The sequence below is a fragment of the Muntiacus reevesi genome, chromosome 1 (genome assembly GCF_963930625.1).
Source record: "Muntiacus reevesi chromosome 1, mMunRee1.1, whole genome shotgun sequence".
Taxonomy (NCBI): Eukaryota; Metazoa; Chordata; class Mammalia; order Artiodactyla; family Cervidae; genus Muntiacus; species Muntiacus reevesi.
The window spans coordinates 9,811,624-9,823,651 of record NC_089249.1 but is presented as its reverse complement, the minus strand read 5'-3'; the positions used below and the strand labels follow the sequence as shown (position 1 = coordinate 9,823,651).

Genomic DNA, 12,028 nt, shown 5'->3' with positions numbered 1-12,028 from the left:
AAGGTTAGCTTTAGGAAAGGAGGGAGAAAAATGGAATCCAGATAATGTTCTAAAGAAAGTGAAGTCAGTCGCTCTGTCGTGTCTGACTCTGTGACCCCATGGACTGTAGCCTACCAGGCTCCTCCGTCCATGGGATTTCCAGGTAAGAATACTGGAGTGGGTTGCCATTTCCTTCTCCAGGGGATCTTCCCGACCCAGGGATTGAACCCTGGTCTCCCACATTGTAGGCAGACACTTTACCGTCTAAGCCACCAGGGAAGTACAGTGTTCTAAGGGATTTGCGACTGAATATGACATTTTATTTTCTAAGAAAATCTTGAAAGTCTGTGTTTGACATTGAAGAATGTGTGACTTTGTGAAAAAGAAAGTGAATCTATGGAAGTAATGTTATAACAAAGATGTTTAGAGCAGTAGACAGTGCTATACTATGCTTGGAGATTACAGAAAATTAATATCACAAGGAAAAACAAGGAAAATAAACACGCAGAACTCACTGTACATTCACAGTCAATTACAGATCAGTCTCTCTTCAAAAAACATCGTTAACTTGAAATTGTCTTCTAGCCTGTAAAAGCAATCAAATTAGTACCCCAGATATGCTTCCGTTTTGAATTTTTTCTTAGTACTTTTATAAAAATGTTTACTTTAAATATTCTTGTGATCTACGTTAGTCCCTTCTTTTCTGAACTACTGAAAAATCTGACAGCCTTCCATCGTATGTCTTTTCTTCTACAGTTACTTTATGAATCTTACTTTTAATTCCAGTTTAAATTTAAAGTCCTTTAGCAGTAGAGATTTTATCATAACTCTTTTCTGATATTACCTATCAGTTTTAAATACTTCTATATGGTTTTTCCCCCGAACCTAAGCAGCAGTGCTTATCTTCACCACCCACTGAGATTTTTTTTTTTTAAGTGGTGGTAGGTTCCTCCATCATAGAAAGATCTCAGATTCATAGAAAGATTTTAGACTTTTGTTTATTAACTGCATTATATGGACAGGCTACCTGTCTTGCTGAACCTCAGTTCCCTCTTCTGAAAGTAAGGGTAGTAATAAAACCTACCGCATTGGGTTGTGTAAAGCTTAAACAAGAAAATAGCTGTAAATCATGAAGTTAATATAGTACCTGTAACACTGCACACTTTCAAAATATGCTAATTTTTCTTTCCTTTCCCTATCCCGAAACAGAAATAGTAGCATCAACTTTATGTAATTGTTTTAGTAAATTATTTTTATATAAATATTTTAATTTATGTGTTCTAGGCAGTTGAAACAGCAATTGTCTGCTTAACGGCGATCTGAAGTCTGGCCTGCACACCAAATCTGCCACTGCTTAGTTTTTCTAAATAAAACTTTATTGGAACACAGCAACATCTATTCAGTTACATAGTGTCTGCTTCTCTGCCATATCAGCAGAGTTGAGTAGTCACATCAGAGACTATATACAAAGCCTAAAATATTTACCATCTGACCCTTGATCTGTTTTATCTGATCTATAAAGAAATTCAAAAAGCATGGGGAAAAATATTGGTTAATTATATTGTTAGATAATAGTTGATTCCAGTCTTCCAAACCCTCTCAACTAAGGCTCCTAATGAAGATTTCAAATATTTGGATGCTGCATTGAATAATACCAACCTCAGTTCAGTTCAGTTCAGTCGCTCAGTCATGTCCGACTGTTTGCGACCCCATGGACCACAGCACACCAGGCCTCCCTGTCCATCACCAACTCCCTGAGTTTACCTAAACTCATCTCAATTGGGTCAGTGATGCCATCCAACCATCTCAGCCTCTGTCGCCCCCTTCTCCTACTGCCTTCAATCTTTCCCAGCATCAGGCTCTTTTCAAATGAGTCACTTCTTCACATCAGATGGCTGAAGTATTGGAATTTCAGCTTCAGCATCAGTCCTTCCAGTGTACTGATCTCCTTTAGGATGGACTGGTTGGACCTCCTTGCAGTCCAAGGGACTCTCAAGAGTCTTCTCCAACACCACAGTTCAAAATCATCAATTCTTCGGTGCTCAGCTTTCTTTATAGTCCAACTCTCACATCCATACATGACCACTGGAAAAACCACAGCCTTGACTAGATCGACCTTTGTTGGCAAAGTAACATCCCTGCTTTTTAATATGCTGTCTAGGTTAGTCATAGCTTTCCTTCCAATGAGTGTGTGTCTTTTAGTTTCATGGCTGCAGTCACTGTCTGCAGTGATTTTGGAGCCCCCAAAAAGTAAAATCTGACACTGTTTCCATCGTTTCCCCATCTGTTTCCCATGAAGTGATGGGACCGGATGCCATGATCTTAGTTTTCTGAATGTTGAACTTTAATATCAACCTAAAGGATAACAAATCTTAAGCTGGTTTAGTAATGAAGGTCATCCTAATCTCCGTTTAAAAAAACTTACAAATTTTAGAAATGCTTCCTAAGGTTCTGTTGCATAGTTTCATTCCTTGTATGTTTGTTTTAGCTAGTAAAACTTTATAACATAGTAGAAGTTGATTTTATGTGGTGTTTTATTTTACTTTGGGGCTCCAACCACTATAACAAGTAGATGTAAGTCTGTTTTATTGGACGAAAAGTCCAATTTTTATGTTTCTAAATGTTGATATATGTTTACAGCTTTTGAGAGTTTGATTTTGTGACATGTTGTTATTCATAGATATGATATTTTGGTACTCAGTCATTGTTCTATAATGCAATTCCAAGATATAGCTTTAGGGAAATACAGTATCTTATATGATAGAGCATTTGAAATGCATGTGAGAAGAACTAGTGAGTGGTTAAACTGCAGGTGTCATGTTCATTCAATCCATCATGTATTTGTTGTTTCATGTATATTTAGTGAGAGCTTTATTATGTGCCAGACACTTTGATAGACATTGAGGAAGCAGTAATGAAAAAAAATCAGTTCCTTGCTCTTTCGCAGTTGGTAGTATCTCGGGAAGATAGATATTTCACAGATAATTACTTCATTAAAGCAACAATAAATGCAAGGCATTGTAAGAGTACATGGTAGGTGACCTGATCTAGCCATTCCCAAGACAATGATGAAAAACAGTCCTATAGAAACTGAGCCCTGGAGGAGCATTAGGAGTTACTCAGACAAAAATAAGAGGATGAGTATTCTTGGTGCAAAAGTCCACAGATAAAAGAACAAGCTTGGCATTGGCCAGGAGTTATTAATATATGGTTAGAACACAGTGTTCCAGGTGGGGAGGGCTGACTATTAAATCAAGAGGGTTAAGCAGTAGCCAGATTATGAATAACCTTGCAGACTCCATTAAGAAGCAGGGCATATTCGGATTTTCATTTCAGTAAGACTGCATAGAAAAATGGTTAAGAGATAGAACTTACTGGATAGAGTAAGACTCATTAGGAAATTCTTGTCATGCAGCTCAGAGAGTTTCATGATACTCTCTGATACTCAATAGCCAGAGTTACTGGCTATTGTGATGGAGAGAAATATCTGCCCTTCCACTTTAGTTTCTCCATCACTTCAAGATATACCTCAGATGTCATCAATTTTTTGAAGTTTTTTTCTTCCTGTCCCAGACACTACCACCTGTGAGGTGAGTGCCTACAGCATCCAAACATCCAACTACCTATCCCTCTAACTTGTAGTAAGCATATCCTAAGAATATGGCCTTGTGCTTTGAATGGGGATACATCAGAAGCACAGTTTCCTGTATGAAGGAGTTTACTTTTTAGTGAAGGTCATAGTTCACTGTGAAAAGTGCTTTGATGGAGGCAGATGGCACCAAAGAACTACAGATATAAATTAGTCTCGTCATGGAGAAGGGACTTGTAGCTTTTAGGAAAGACTTTTTTTGTGATATGACATTGATGAGCATAAAGCTGCAAATGAAGAACTGCACACTATTTTTATATAGCTGAAATGAATGTTGACAGAGGTGGGGTAGAAATGGTGAGAATGAAATGAAAGAAGTAATCCAAAATCATGTGTTTTAAGTGTTTTTTTTTTAATACCACTGAGGATGGTATCAATAATTACTAGCTTCCATATCAATTGTCAGATGCCCCCACGGGGCTAGGATGCTTACATTAGGTTAATTTGATGTTTGAGTGGAGCCTGAAATAGAATGCCACTTTTTTTGTTGTCACTAAAAAATAATCCTTAGGATAGAGGGGACCTTCTGAATAAAATAAAATCAAATCAAAGAACTCAGCAGAGTAGGATAATCAAGGACAAGTAGCAAGACTAAAGGGGAGTGCAGAGTAAAGAAAATTTCCTGAATCTTTGAGAGCTTTTAAAGACAGTTCTCTAAGAAGCTTTATTCTTAATATTTGTTGTTGTTGTTTTTTTTCATTTGGGCTCCTATATACATGGGGTTAGTAATTGGGAGTAGAGAACATATCTCAATGGTGAAGGTTCTTAGAACTAAGAGTGCAAATTAGTAATGATAATGCTTGTTATCTGATAGACAGAGTGCCTGAATAACTATGGACAGAGGTTCCTAACATTGTACAAGAGGCGGTGATCAAAACCATCCCTAAGAAAAAGAAAGGCAAAATGGTTGTCTGAGGAGGCCTTACAAATAGCAGAGAAAAGAAGGGAAGTGAAAAGAAAAGGAGAAAAGGAAAGATATAGCCATCTGAATGCAGAGTTCCAAAGAATAGCAAGAAGAGATAAAAAAGACTTCCTAAGTGATCAATGCAAAGAGATAGAGGAAAACAATAGAGTGGGGGAAAACACTAGCGATCTCTCCAAGAAAATTAGAGATACCGAGGGAATATTTCATGCAAAGATGGGCACAATAAAGGACAGAAATGGTAGTGACCTAACAGAAGCAGGAGATAGTAAGAAGAGGTGGCAACAATACACAGAAGAACTATACAAAAAAGATCTTCATGACTCAGACAATCATCACTTCTCAGTCTTTTGGCTAAGATCAAGTGTAGTATGACTCAGACAATCATGATGGTGTGATCACTCACCCAGAGCCAGACATCCTGAAGTGAGAAGTCAAGTGGCCCTTAGGAAACATCACTATGATCAAAGCTATTGGAGGTGATGCAATTCCATTTGAGCTATTTCAAACCCTAAAAGAGGATGCTGTGAAAGTGCTGCATTCAATATGCTAGCAAATTTGGAAAGCTCAGCAGTGGCCACAGGACTAGAAAAAGTTAGTTTTCATTCCAATCCCAAAGAAATGCAGTGTCAAAGAATGTTCAAACTACTGCACAGTTACACTCATTTTATATGTTAGCAAAGTAATTCTCAAATTTCTCCAAGTTAGAGTTCAATAGTACGTGAACCAGGAACTTCCAGATGTTAAACCTGGATTTCAAAAAGGCAGAGGAACCAGAGATCAAATTGTCAACATCTATGGGATCATAGAAAAAGCAAGAGAATTCCAGAAAAACATCTGCTTCATTGACTATGCTAAAGCCTTTGTCTGTGTAGATCACAACAAACTGTGGAAAATTTGTCAAGAAATGGGAATACCAGACCACCTTACCTGCCTCTAGAGAAACCTGTTTGCCGGTCAAGAAGCACCAGTTAAAATCAGACATGGAACAATGGAGTGGTTCCAGATTGGGAAAGGAGTACATCAAGGCTGTATATTGTCACCCTACTTATTTAACTTATGTGTACAGTACATCATTCAAAATTCTGGGATGGATGAAGCCCAAGCTGGAATCAAGATTGCTGGGAGAAATATCCATAACCTCAGTTATGCAGATGACACCAACCTTATGGCGGAAAGCAAAGAAGAACTAAAGAGCCTCTTGATGAAGGTGAAAGAGGAGAGTGAAAAAGTTGGCTTAAAACTCAACATTCAGAAAACAAAGATTATGGCATCCAGTCCCATCACTCCATGGCAAATAGATGGGGAAACAATGAAAACAGTGAGAGACTATTTTCTTGGGCTCCAAAATCAAGGCAGATGGTGACTGCAACCATGAAACTAAAGGATGCTTGGTCCTTGGAAGAAAAGACCTGACCAACCTAAAAAACATATTAAAAAGCAGAGGCATTACTTTGCCAACAAAGGTCCATCAAAGCTATGGTTTTTCCAGTAGTCATGTATGGATGTGAAAATTGGACCATCAAGAAGGCTGAGTGCCAAAAATTGATGCTTTTGAACTGAGGTATTGGAGAAGGCTCTTGAGAATCCCTTGGACTGCAAGGAGATCCAGCCAGTCAATCCTAAAGGAAATCAGCTCTGAATATTCATTCATTGGAAGGACTGACGCTGAAGCTGATGCTCCAATCTTTGGTCACCTGCTGCGAAGAGCTGACTCATTAGAAAAGACCCTGATTCTGAGAGGGTTTGAAGGCAGTAGGAGAAAGGGTTGACGGAGGACAAGATATTTGGATGGCATTACCAACTCGAGGGACATGAGTTTGATCAAGCTCCGGGAGACGGTAAAGAACAGGGGAGCCTGGCGTGCTGCAGTCGGTGGGGTTGCAAAGAGTCAAATGCAACTGAACAGCAACAGCAACGCTTCTTAAAACACGGATTTGTACCCAACTCCTCAATTTTGATTAAGTAAATCCAGGGAGAAGATGAGAGTATGAATTTTGAGCTAGCAATGCTGGTGATTTCATGTAAGTGCTGGTTATCCTTCCACTGCTTTATGTAACCAGCATGTCTATGCCTCCTATCATTTTATGGAGACATTGATAGAAGTGTGGCACAGGAAGCCAGTGAACAGAGCACTGTGGGAACTCCTGGAGATCTAATTAATTGCATGTTCTTCATGCCAAGTATTTTTAAAAAATTAATTGCTATTACTAACCTCAATTTCTTCATCTTGTTCACAAAATTCTTTGTCAGAGACTTTGGTTTTGCAACACTTTGTTTTGTCAGTATATATAAAGCATCCCTAGAGTTGTCAGACAAACCCTTGTTGAATAACAAAAATAAAGGAAGATAGGAATGAAAGAAAGAGGGAAGGGAGAGAGAAGGAGATAGGAAGGGAGGGAGGAAGAAGGAAATAACTTAGCATATCTTAATTTAGCAAATTCCATTTTTATGAATACCTGTTTATTCACTAAGACCTTAAAATCATCTGCTTAACTCAAAGAATTTTGGCAGGGACTGGTATCAAACTTCCTACTCTTTTGCCTCAATTTCTCTTTTAAAAATTGGAATAAAGACTTGCCCATTCTCAGGCTTCCCTGGTGGCTCAGATGGTAAAGAATCCTCCTGCCGTGCGGGAGACCTGGGTTCTGTCACTGGGTTGGGAAGACGCCCTGGAGGATGGCACAGCTACCCCCTCCAGGATTCTTGCCTGGAGAATCCCCATGGTCAGAGGATCCTGGGGGGCTAGAGCCCATGGGGTCGCAGGGAGTTGGACATGACTGAGCGACTAAGCATAGTCTTCTGTCATCTGTTGTTCTCACTGTGATTTCTGAAGAATTGCAGAAGACATTAACAACAATCAGCATGTTTAAGTTCTTTTAGTTGGTCCTGAGGTATAGCATACGTGGGCTGGAGACTTGGACTTCACTCATCTGGATGATATTCTCTAACTATTGTGTGAGCTATCTTGAGTTTCAATTCTTCTTTATATTAAATGATATTCTTTCTTCAGTTTGAAGATAACTATTTTCTTTGGAACAAGTGGAAGCAAAATTGGATGTGTTGATTCTTTCTGCTGGCTGTTATTTGTTAAAATTATTTTGTCTAAGAAGTTAGACAAGTTAGAGGGTACGGCAAACCCACTCCAGTATTCTTGCCTGGAGAATCCCCATGGACAGAGAAGCCTGGCAGGCTTCAGTCCATGGGGTAGCCTTTCCTGTCCTTATAATTATGAATATAACAAGAATAGCAATGGCATAGGCTTTTTGTCACCCGTAATATTATATATTAGTTATATAAATGATATAAAGTTTTCAGAATCTTGAAGAAAATAGTCTAGTTTGGAAGACGGAACACAACCCTGAATTATGTTTTCAGAATATTTTATAAAACAACCTTTAATTAACTCTATTTCACATCCTAATAGTAACTCTACAGTAAGTGTTTGTTAACATGATGACTGTGGCACTAAAGTTGCTGAAAATTTACATGTGGTTTTTCTTGAAAGATTCATGTTCAACTATGGGATGGTATCTTTTTCTTTGAATGATTTTTCTACTATAAATTTCCTTCAATATGTCCAGTAAATCTGGATTTTATATTTTTTATTATGTTTTTTTTGTATTTTATAGATTATATGGCTCAGTTTGGATATAGGCATCTTGTAATTTATTTGTGAACTGAAAACTAAGTTACTGACAGGGTGAAAAGAGAGAAAGAAATAGTTGGGGTTCAGTTCAGTTCAGTTGCTCAGTCATGTCCGACTCTGCGACCCCGTGAATCGCAGCACGCCAGGTCTCCCTGTCCATCACCAACTCCCGGAGTTTACCCAAACTCATGCCATTGAGTCGGTGATGCCATCCAGCCATCTCATCCTCTGTCGTCCCCTTCTCCTCCTGCCCCCAATCCCTCCCAGCATCAGGGTCTTTTCCAATGAGTCAACTCTTCGCATGAGATGACCAAAGTACTGGAGTTTCAGCTTCAGCATCAGTCCTTCCAATGAACACCCAGGACTGATCTCCTTCAGGATGGACTGGTTGGATCTCCTTGCAGTCCAAGGGACTCTCAAGAGTTTTCTCCAACACCATAGTTCAAAAGCATCAATTTTTCAAGGGCATTTTAAGCAAGGATTGAAGGATTCTAGTTGCTAGATGAGATATAGTTGTGAACAATGTCTGGTTAAAAGATAAGAAAATTGCTGCCTATTAATGACTTCTCCTCCATTTCCCCAGTATTGTATTTCTTCCTTGTATGTTCTCTTGGCAGTTCTCCAGTATTATACTCTCACCATTGGAATGATTTTATTTAGTAGTTAAAGTCCTAGCTAGACCATTTTTCCTCTATACTTATGTACTTAGCATGTAATAGGAACTCAATATTTGTAGAATCAATGCTTTTTTCAGCTTCTAGTAATCATATCTCTAGTATGTATGGGAGCTAATAATTGTTGAATGTCTCACCGAGGAAATACAGATATTTAATAAGGACAAAGGCAAAGAGCACTATCTTTCCCAGAGTATTACTTTCTGTATTGCTTTTAATTTTCACATATCTACTACCTACTCTTGTTCTGGCTCCAAAATTTCTTCATTGGAGAGCACTGATGAATAAATTGCCTTATTAATACTGACCCTCCAAGAAGATTTATGTTCTCAAAGAAGTTAATATCTGAAAGACTGTGTCACTAATGATAAGATTCGTATTGATACGCTTGTCAGAGATGGGGATGATATTTTGTGGAATGGAGAGTAAGTTCCTTTTGCCTCTAAAAAACACATTCATATTCCTGTCCCCCTTTCTTTTTTTCCCGTAGATATTTTTTGAGCACCTAATTGCTAATTTATTGGAATTAGCAAAATGGTAAAAAGTGATGTGAGGGAAAGGGTCATTTGGTGGAGAATCTTCCAAGACCAGCAGAGGAATTTGGATTTGACATTTCATGCCAAGGAAATATTGCTTTCTTCAGCTAGAGAGTGACAGCAAAATTTCTAGACGTTATTTAGTTAAAGTCAGTGGAACAAACTTTAATGGCATGATTTTGTATATTTCATGTTTATCTTTAAGGAGACTGAACACAAATTAGGAAATGCTAGACCAATTGTTTTAGCTAAGCAACAGAAATTCACTATTGTTCTGCACTGGGCAGCACAGTCTGATATTTTTATTTGATTATATTATATAAGTCAAATCTTGTTGTAATAGGTTTATACTTTTCACTTAACTATAATTGTAAGAGTTATTTGCAGCCTAGGAAAACATCACTGGGATGACCCAGAGGGATGGGATGGGGAGGGAGGTGGTAGGGGGGTTCAGGATGGGGAACACATGTAAATCCATGGCTGATTCATGTCAATGTATGGCGAAAACCACTACAATATTGTAAAGTAATTAGCCTCCAACTAATAAAAATAAGTGGAAAATAAAGAAAACATCAGAGAAAGGCATAAAAGCAGAGCTCAAAAACAAAGCCAACTCTGGTACAAACATTGTTTCCTTTTCCTTATTTGTTTTACATGAAGTGAAACTATAGTAAATACAGCATAACCTCTTTACCTTCTACCTTTAAAGACTACTTCTCTGGAATGTATTAATAATTCTGAGATATATGTTAAGTGAAAAAGAAAAACGTACTTGATAGTTTGGAATATTTAAACAGTCTATTTCTAACAGATTATTTTTTAGTGTACATAGAACTTGGGTATAATTCATTACTCAGTAACACGTAGTTCAATTCACTCAACACTTAAGACCGAAATGTTAGTACGATGAACATGAAAGGCTCTTTGCCACTCAGTTGAGTACTCGTATTCTGTCTCCTAGGGATATTCTTTCAGAGTCACCCACTACCTCATATAAAGCCTTTGAACAGATTAGAAAACAGCATCCCACCTTGGGTAGATTCAGCCCCCAGACAGAACTATTCTTGGCTATAGTGTTCAGGCTAGAATTTCAGTCTCCAATTGCCTCCTGGACCTGGCATCTCACAATCACACACAGCACCTCTGGGTGTTCACTTTAGTTCCCATGTTCTTCCTGGGATTTTGATGCTGTTGTTGTTCATGTATAAAATCGTGGTCATTTCTCTGGGCAGAAAAACTTCTTAAGGTTAGAGCTTTTATTTTATATCAAAAGAAAATAAAAAACAGAATGAATGAACAGTAACATGCATTTTTTTCATGTATTAACTCATGTAATCCTCAAAAGAGTCCTTTGATGTAGGTTTTATTATATTAAACCACTATGATTTAGAAAATAATGTTTAGTGGTTGGGTGATTTGCTTAAAGTTAAAAAGCTAAATGGCAAAAGGACAAACTTAGATGCAAGAATAGACGCCTTAGGTTTAGTTCTGACACCAAACAGCAAGCAACCTTTAATAGTCCACTTATTCCTTTGCCTGGAAACAGTAAGTCATCTGAACAACCAAAACTCATCCAACTCTATAAGGTACCCACCAAGGAATACAGAGAGAGAAAGGCTTGAAGTGGTTATTTGAATAATTCAAGGGAGTATTTTCTGTATTTTTCTTCCCTTTGGGGTTCTTATGTCCTAAAGGGAAAAATTCAAGAAGTAAAATAAAGGAAAACTGGGCTTGCTTTATCCCTTATGAAATAAAGGAATCAATAAATGTTGGTTGAATGTTGAATATATTTGCTGTACTCAGAAGTTAGGTATGTGCTATAACACTTTAACCTGGGAGATAGAAAAGAAAAGCAAGAAGTTCTCTTGGATTTTCAGATATAGAAATAGGGCTAGCCGATGGGTGCCTTAAAGGAACCTATTTTGTCCTTTCAAAAAGAAACGATCAAGTAATTAAAATGTCTTATGCAATTAGCAGTATTTTAGGAGTATATCAATAGTTCTATGAATTACAGTAATCTTCTTTCTCATTTCCAGTAAGTTTACCCGATGATAAATGGAGCCACATAAACAAAGAGACAGAAAATTTACCTGCGGCTCAGAGGAGAGCTACAAGAGTAGTCTAATAACTGGAAATTGTTTTGCAGAGGAAGGGTTAAAATAGCAGGCTTTTTATCCTGAGGGAGGACTTTTGAAAATGCATTTTTGAAAACTGCACAGAAAATAAATACAATTGAAAAAAATTCTGATATATTTCTTCTATGTGTCATATGGAATCCTAGGAAGAATCATTGCAATAATTATCCAAAGTAATATTCAGTGTAACAAAAGAGATGTTTGGTCTTAAATATAAATGCATTTAATTGTAGAGTGTCCAAATTAACAGGTCAAAGGGAAAATATTAATATATGTGCACTTTCTAACAGCAAAAATTAGGCTAGTTTGTAAATACTGTATTCTTCAATGAAGAAAAAAAGATCAAGAATGAAATGTTGGATAGTCTCATCAACCAGGTCACCTTTAAAGACAACTTTTCAGGATAGCAAAAATGTGCAACAACTAAGCTTGACGCATGAAACATTCATTGTTATACTAGGGACAGTACTTTTATTAATAGAGT

General features: G+C 37.6%; 1 protein-coding gene across 3 annotated transcripts in view; it reads left to right on the top strand.

Annotated features, from left to right (window-relative positions):
- Window positions 1–12,028, top strand: part of ANKS1B (ankyrin repeat and sterile alpha motif domain containing 1B) — a 1,071,061-nt gene that overhangs the window by 333,654 nt on the left and 725,379 nt on the right. The gene's annotated exons all lie outside the window — the stretch shown is intronic.